The sequence below is a fragment of the Amia ocellicauda genome, chromosome 3 (genome assembly GCF_036373705.1).
Source record: "Amia ocellicauda isolate fAmiCal2 chromosome 3, fAmiCal2.hap1, whole genome shotgun sequence".
In the NCBI taxonomy this organism is placed as follows: domain Eukaryota; kingdom Metazoa; phylum Chordata; class Actinopteri; order Amiiformes; family Amiidae; genus Amia; species Amia ocellicauda.
This window is the reverse complement of record NC_089852.1, coordinates 7331812-7339723: the sequence shown is the minus strand read 5'-3', so window position 1 is coordinate 7339723 and position 7912 is coordinate 7331812.

Here is a 7912-nt window from a genome sequence, read left to right as displayed (position 1 = left end):
TAGCTATATCTTTGCACCATTGAAATTCATATAATAGATGAATAGATATTAGGAAACATACTGGCAGTGTATTGCATTTAATGTGAATGTTTTAACATGTGAAGGTTCTGCAAGTGACTGTTGTGAAGGAAGGGCAGGACAGCTGACAGACTGCAGGGGGTTATAAGTGCAGGGGTCCTGTCACTCAGTGTTCTGCTCTCTGAACATAATGTCCTTCAAATGATCCTCCGAGTGCCAACCATATCTGCCTCTGCTGGAGAGTAACTCCTGAATATTGAGAAAAGCATCACCAGATGATAATTGCTGCTGTAATACTTCTGCCATCATGTCATAAAAAAAATAGTAATAATAATTTACAGATGTTTCAGAGTAGTGCCTGGTTTTTTCTGTCATAAAAAAGACTGTTTAGGTTCCTCTCATAATATTATTTAAAATGTGATTAATGAAATGGTTTATATTGTGGTCTACATAAATATTGCTGTTGAAGACTGCTACCTGGCATCAAATAAAGACTGTGATATTTACACAAATTACAAATGGCTGATATCTAATACATTCCTTTTGGGAGGTTTAAGAACAAATAAATACATTAATTAATAAAATAAAGTTAATCAAATGTACACAGCAAAATCTATAGTGTTAAAATTACAGTGTTAAACTATAGTGTTACAAATCTGTGTTGTTTCAACACTCATTGGGTGAAATTAACATTCTGAGAGTTAAACCATCTTGAGAGTCAGTGTTAATACTGGGTGTCAAAATATAAAGTGTTGAATTAACACTGTACTGGTGTAAAACCAAATAACTAAATGTTCCCACAATGCATTGTGGTAGTTTCCACAATAATTGATGTTTTGTTGTGTTATTTTTTCTTAATTATTGTGTAAATATTAATTATTGTAGAGCAATTATTGTTTGAGTGTAAAATGTGTCTTTACCCGCCAACATATTTATATTTGTAAGTCATGTCTTTGAGTCAACACCCGCCACATTTTGTTTTTTTTCTTTTGTCTATTTCTGCTTGTGGTGGCATTTGTGAGTATGATCTGTATATGCATGACCAGTTGGCTTGTTTTACTGGCTTTTATATTTATATATATGTATGTATGTATGTATGTATATATAAAGGACTGCTAGAATGCATGAGTGTTGATTTAAATATTGTTGGATAGTCGCACATGTACACTTTAGAAGGGTTGATTTTAACACCTACAGTGTTAAATTTTCTGATGATTTTTTGCTGTGTAGTGTTGCTTACACTGGTACAGAGTACATTTTTCACTCTACCTAGTGTTGGGGAAAATGCTGTTTCAACACTGAGCACAGTGCTATTAGCACTGATGTGGTGTTTATGTTGAACACTCAAAGTGTTACAAATTAACTCAGAGACTCAGTGTTGATTTAACACTTTTGTGGTGGTTCCCATATATACACTTCAAAAGTGTTAAATTGAACACTCATGTTGTTAAATTCGAACATTCAAATTTGCTGTGCATACTCAAATAAACAGATCAATCCGTGGATCGAAATTAAACAGTTTGTATGCAAAGAAATTTCAATTAACGACTTACCTTTCATAAGCCCAACTGTTAAACGTCATAACTGCTTTAAGAACACTATAATCTCCACAACCCTGACAAAATCACTCACTCTACCATGACGCCCTGCAAATTCACCCCAATATGTTCTAATCCTGACTTCCTGATTAATAAAACGCCAATAGTCTTCAGCACTTGGAAAAGGAAAGGTATCACACATTTACATCATATATTTGAAAACAATAACCTCCTTGCATTCAATGATTTGGAACAGAAGTCTGTTATCGGTAAAGAACAATATTTCCAATTTAAAAATGCTATTGAATAAACATTTAATATAATCAATAACAATCTATAACCCCCCCCGACCATTTTATGGAAACAATCGACAAATTAACCCTCTCCAAGAAACCATTATCAAAACTATATAATCTCTTATCCAAAAATGACTCATCAATATCCCTTCCAATTGGCGACTGGGAAAAAGATTTAGCAATCCACACTGATACCAGCTTCTGGACACAAATCTGCAAGAATATATTCCCAATGAGTAATAACACCCTCACACAACTGATACAATACAAAGTCATTCACAGAATGCATATTACCCAGCACAAAATGTTTACAATGGGTTTCACAGAGTTTAAAACTTGTTCACACTGTACGCTGAACACCCCTGACAATTACTGTCATGCCTTTTGGCTCTGTCCACCGACTCAACACTACTGGCAAGAACTGATAAACAAAACATCCTCTCTTTTGGGCTGCAGCCTCCCGCTCTCTCCATCCACATGTCTACTCAGAGACCTAACCACACTCAATCTCCCTGAACAAAACCCCACTCAAGTTCTCATAGCGTTAACTATTGCCAAGAAGACTGTACTCCTGAACTGGAAAGCAGACACAAACTTAGCATCACATAATGGCTAAACCTGCTAACAGATTATATTACACAGGACAAAAACATCACCACCAACAATAACCAGGAAAATAGATTTAATTAAACTTGGGCACAATTTCTCAATTTTTTCCATTCCATTGTAACACACACACACACAAACCAAAACAGTCTGTTAAAAACATATTTATTTATTTATTTTTGTGTTTGTGTTCCTTTTTTGTATATTATTATGCTTGGACATTAGTGATACATCCCAACTGGTCTCCTATATGCGCACAATTTTATGTTTATATCTTGTCGGCGTGTCATCGGCCCGTCTGTCTGTCTGTCTGTCTGTCTAATTGTCCACCTGTTGATTTCACTGTTTGTTTACTCTGTTGGTTGTTTGTCTGGCCGTCTGTCTCCTGGCCATGGATGGTCTTGGATGGGTAGGGAAGGGTAGTAGGGGAGGGTGGGTGTTTGAGGGTGGGGTGAAAAAAAAAGAACCAAAAAAAAACAAAAAACAACAAATGTATTTAAAAATGCCCTCGAAAGTGTTACTTATTTAATATGTATATTAAACGTATTGCAATACGTTCACAGCCAAAACACAATGTAGGATTTGAAATAGTTTTATAAATATCACGTAGTTTCACTTTTATCCAACATTGTGTGAGATGCGTTTTTCACTAATTTTCTTTAGATTGTTCTGTGATCTGAGCTTGCTTGTCATTTCGAGACAACTTCTTCATATTTACTGTTTTTCTGTATTTTAATTGCTCTTGAGAAATTTGAAAAGCGATTTAATTAACTTTTCAGTACAAATGCGCCTCAATGCCATAGTATACAGTAATCTTCAGTCATGACTCAAATAAACAAGAATAAAAACCATGGACACCCAAATGCATCACAGCTTTCAAAAACACTTTCTATTGGTTATGAGGGTTTTAGCAAAACTCACATTTATTGGTTTATGAGCCCTGCATTTCTCAGTGGGGGTGGTTGTTTCACCGGCGCTAAGCAGTAGTGTGCGCTGCTCATGAGAGTCACGGTGGAATCGGAGCTTCCAGCGAAAACTAAAGCACCATAACTATTAAAAAAGAATGGAAAATTATAATAACGACTGTAAAACCAAATAAACATGTATTTATTCATTGTCTGAAGTCTGACTAATGATTTTATGGTCATTTGAAAAAATATCTAGCCAATAGTTTGAGAAAAGATATCGGATTATCAGTGGAATATGTGCCGACTCTGTAAAAGGCCAGTATCGGCCGATAATAGCGGTGCTCCGATATATCTGTCGGGTGCCAGTAACAATCTTAACAGAGACATCACTATCTTTCATGACACTTTGTATTGTGTGTTTAAGTTCAGACGCTTGCATGACAGGAAACCAAACAAAAATGTTTCAGCTATCCTGATGGAGGAATGATTTCAGATCCATTGATGAACGCTCAGCCTCCCCCTCCTTATGAGCTTCTTCCACTGCAGGCCACAACAGCGCCCTTCTCTCTCTGTGGGCCCTAGAGAGGTACTGACGGGCCCGTATGCAGGACAGTGGAGTTGGCAGCCTGTCTGTGGGCTTCACAGAGCCAGTGACCGGCCCACTACTGAGTGGACGGGGTGAGGGGTGCGCAGCCACTGCAGATGGAAGGTTTCTATAACCAGAATTGGTAATAATTGGAAAGACTGATCTGCAGAGCAGCTCAGAGGTAAGCGGTGTTACACAGCCCTCTCACGCAACGCCATCCTGCCAGCTGCGATTCTCACACCTCGAATGAGTTACACAGCTCTGTGTGTCCTTCTCTTTATTCAAGTCCACAATCTGAATTATATATATATATAAATATATATATATATACATAGAGAGAGAGAAATGTGAAATCTCTAAGAAATATCTAAATGTAAAATCATCTTGCTATACAGTAGGCATGTAATGATTCACTTAACTCACGATGTGATACGATTCACGATACTGGTTTCACGATATGATTTTCTCACAATTTCTTTTAACAAAGTGAGATTTAAGGCTAATTATTAAAGAAAAAGTGTCCTTTTATTATTTCTCACTCAGACAAAATGGTGCACATTTCTTTGTGAAATTGAAATATCTTTTATGTCAAATAACAAAACTAAATTGAAATTTGAAAACAAATCCCAAATCAAATAAATAAATAAATGAATAATACAAATACATCTCTTCATATAAACAAACTAAGGCTTTGCCTGTGCTCTTTCCTATCTTGGAATTTCTTTTACATGTTTTTTTTAAGAAATATCAGCATATCCACATTTTCCTGCAGAAGCTGAGATCTTATTCACATTCACCATGTCCCCTGCTGAAAACCCTTTCACTAGGGACAGAGGTGGCTGGTATGGAGAGGTATGCCTTTGCCAGACTGGAGAGCAGTGGGTACAGCCAAGCATTCTCTTTCCACCACTTGAGTGGACAGCTATTGAGGGAAGTTGAACATGCTCAACTCCACTGTCGCTACCGCTGGGAGAGTTTATCTCCGCACGTAGCCAACGCCCACTGTCGCCGGGATGCGCTGCTCTCATTGGAAATGAATGGGAGTGAGTCGCTCTGTAGCGCTAGCGAGCGGGGAGTCTGACGCACCTTTAGAGTTGAGCATGTTCGACTTCATGCTCATTTCCAGCGAGTGGCAGTGACGGAGTTCGAAGTCCCTTCTCTTTTCTACTCGCTGCCTTAAAACATGGACGAGAAACTTATTATCGCGGTGTCTGGTTTCCCCATTATTTATGATGCATCTCTGGCTTCATACAGAGATACAATTCTAAAAATGGATGATGCATGGAAGAATGTTTCAGAGATCGCTGGGATCACGGGTGAGTGATACATGCATAACGTAAAACGAAGTAAATTGCTATTTGAACATTGACAAATCATTGACTTGGCATCGTGTTGATATGTAATACATGTTTAGTAGTGGAGTCACACAAATAACAAATACTTATTAATAATTGCAGAGACTGATGTTTTCCCTATATTTTCAGGGAGTCGTGGAAACTATAACCATGAACAGTACATCCCTACTTGATCCCTGCCTGTTATTGTACAAATAGGATGGTTAGACCACATGAGAATCAATGTGAAATGAATGAGTGGAGCTGTTAATCCATTTTATTATATGATAGCATTTTAGTTTCCAAGAAAATGTTTAGCCCCTCTATATGTGGAACTACACACAAACACTATTATATTGACATTACATACAGAAAGCAATCTACACTCACCTAAAGGATTATTAGGAACACCTGTTCAATTTCTCATTAATGCAATTATCTAACCAACCAATCACATGGCAGTTGCTTCAATGCATTTAGGGGTGTGGTCCTGGTCAAGACAATCTCCTGAACTCCAAACTGAATGTCTGAATGGGAAAGAAAGGTGATTTAAGCAATTTTGAGCGTGGCATGGTTGTTGGTGCCAGACGGGCCAGTCTGAGTATTTCACAATCTGCTCAGTTACTGGGATTTTCACGCACAACCATTTCTAGGGTTTACAAAGAATGGTGTGAAAAGGGAAAAACATCCAGTATGCAGCAGTCCTGTGGGCGAAAATGCCTTGTTGATGCTAGAGGTCAGAGGAGAATGGGCCGACTGATTCAAGCTGATAGAAGAGCAACTTTGACTGAAATAACCACTCGTTACAACCGAGGTATGCAGCAAAGCATTTGTGAAGCCACAACACGTACAACCTTGAGGCGGATGGGCTACAACAGCAGAAGACCCCACCGGGTACCACTCATCTCCACTACAAATAGGAAAAAGAGGCTACAATTTGCACAAGCTCACCAAAATTGGACAGTTGAAGACTGGAAAAATGTTGCCTGGTCTGATGAGTCTCGATTTCTGCTGAGACATTCAGATGGTAGAGTCAGAATTTGGCGTAAACAGAATGAGAACATGGATCCATCATGCCTTGTTACCACTGTGCAGGCTGGTGGTGGTGGTGTAATGGTGTGGGGGATGTTTTCTTGGCACACTTTAGGCCCCTTAGTGCCAATTGGGCATCGTTTAAATGCCACGGCCTACCTGAGCATTGTTTCTGACCATGTCCATCCCTTTATGACCACCATGTACCCATCCTCTGATGGCTACTTCCAGCAGGATAATGCACCATGTCACAAAGGTCGAATCATTTTCAAATTGGTTTCTTGAACATGACAATGAGTTCACTGTACTAAACTGGCCCCCACAGTCACCAGATCTCAACCCAATAGAGCATCTTTGGGATGTGGTGGAACGGGAGCTTCGTGCCCTGGATGTGCATCCCACAAATCTCCATCAACTGCAAGATGCTATCCTATCAATATGGGCCAACATTTCTAAAGAATGCTTTCAGCACCTTGTTGAATCAATGCCACGTAGAATTAAGGCAGTTCTGAAGGCGAAAGGGGGTCAAACACAGTATTAGTATGGTGTTCCTAATAATCCTTTAGGTGAGTGTATATACTGAGGTGCACAATGTTGGATAGAGCAAGAAAAGATGGAGCTCCAGGAGCGTTTCTTTTTTGCGGCGATGCAACCCATTTGTGCGTTTAGGTTTGCCGTCATTTTACTGTTGACATAAAATAAAATGCTCAACTTCCTGGTTGTCACTGCGGGCAGTGTGACGCAATGCAGGCTCAGCACAGCGCGCCGGAGACTGAGCGACCTGCGAGTTGAACAGTGTGCATGTAGAGTAACGCTACAACTTGCTCGCTGCTATCGTGCCTGTAAAGCGAGGTCAAAGTAATACAGCTTCAGCGCCCCTGCTGTTTAAAATGTGTATCGCGATTCGTTTAACATCTCAACCAACTTAAATCATCACATATTTTCATCGATTTTCATCCGGCTCGGAGTGCATCGTTACATCCCTACTATACAGTACACTCCAACAAATAAAGGTTCTTCTGGGTTCTGTGTAGCACCTTTTGGTTCTTGCTACCATATTTGGATGAGGAAAAGAACCTTCAAGGAGCCATTATTAATTAATTAATAAGCATGTGTATAGCTGCTTAATTATGCTGTTTGTCTTCTAATTGTTTATTCTTGCTTGATGACATGGAAATTCTCCTCCTGATTGGCCAACCAGCTCGTTTTATCTGAAGAGGTCTGTGTCAAGAATCAGGGAATACGTTTGTATTCATTAGGCTCTTGTTACCTATAAAGGAACTCTTAGTATTATTGCTTATTAATGAACAGGATCTACTGTCCATAAAGTCTGCATTACACACAGGTTAGATTTGCATGATCATTTTGGAGCAGAACAACACAAAAATGATGTGTTCACTCCAAACTGAACAGTCTGTTCTCGCTGTCTGCTGAGTGCTTTTTAGATCTATAAGACACTCATTGAATAAACTTACAGCTGAGGTTATTGGTAATGGTAAATTAATAAACTGAGGGCCACAAATTCACCTAAATTAACCGCCTGCTGGGGACCCCATTGTAGGGTTTCAGGGACGTGAATAACAGAACAGGCCTG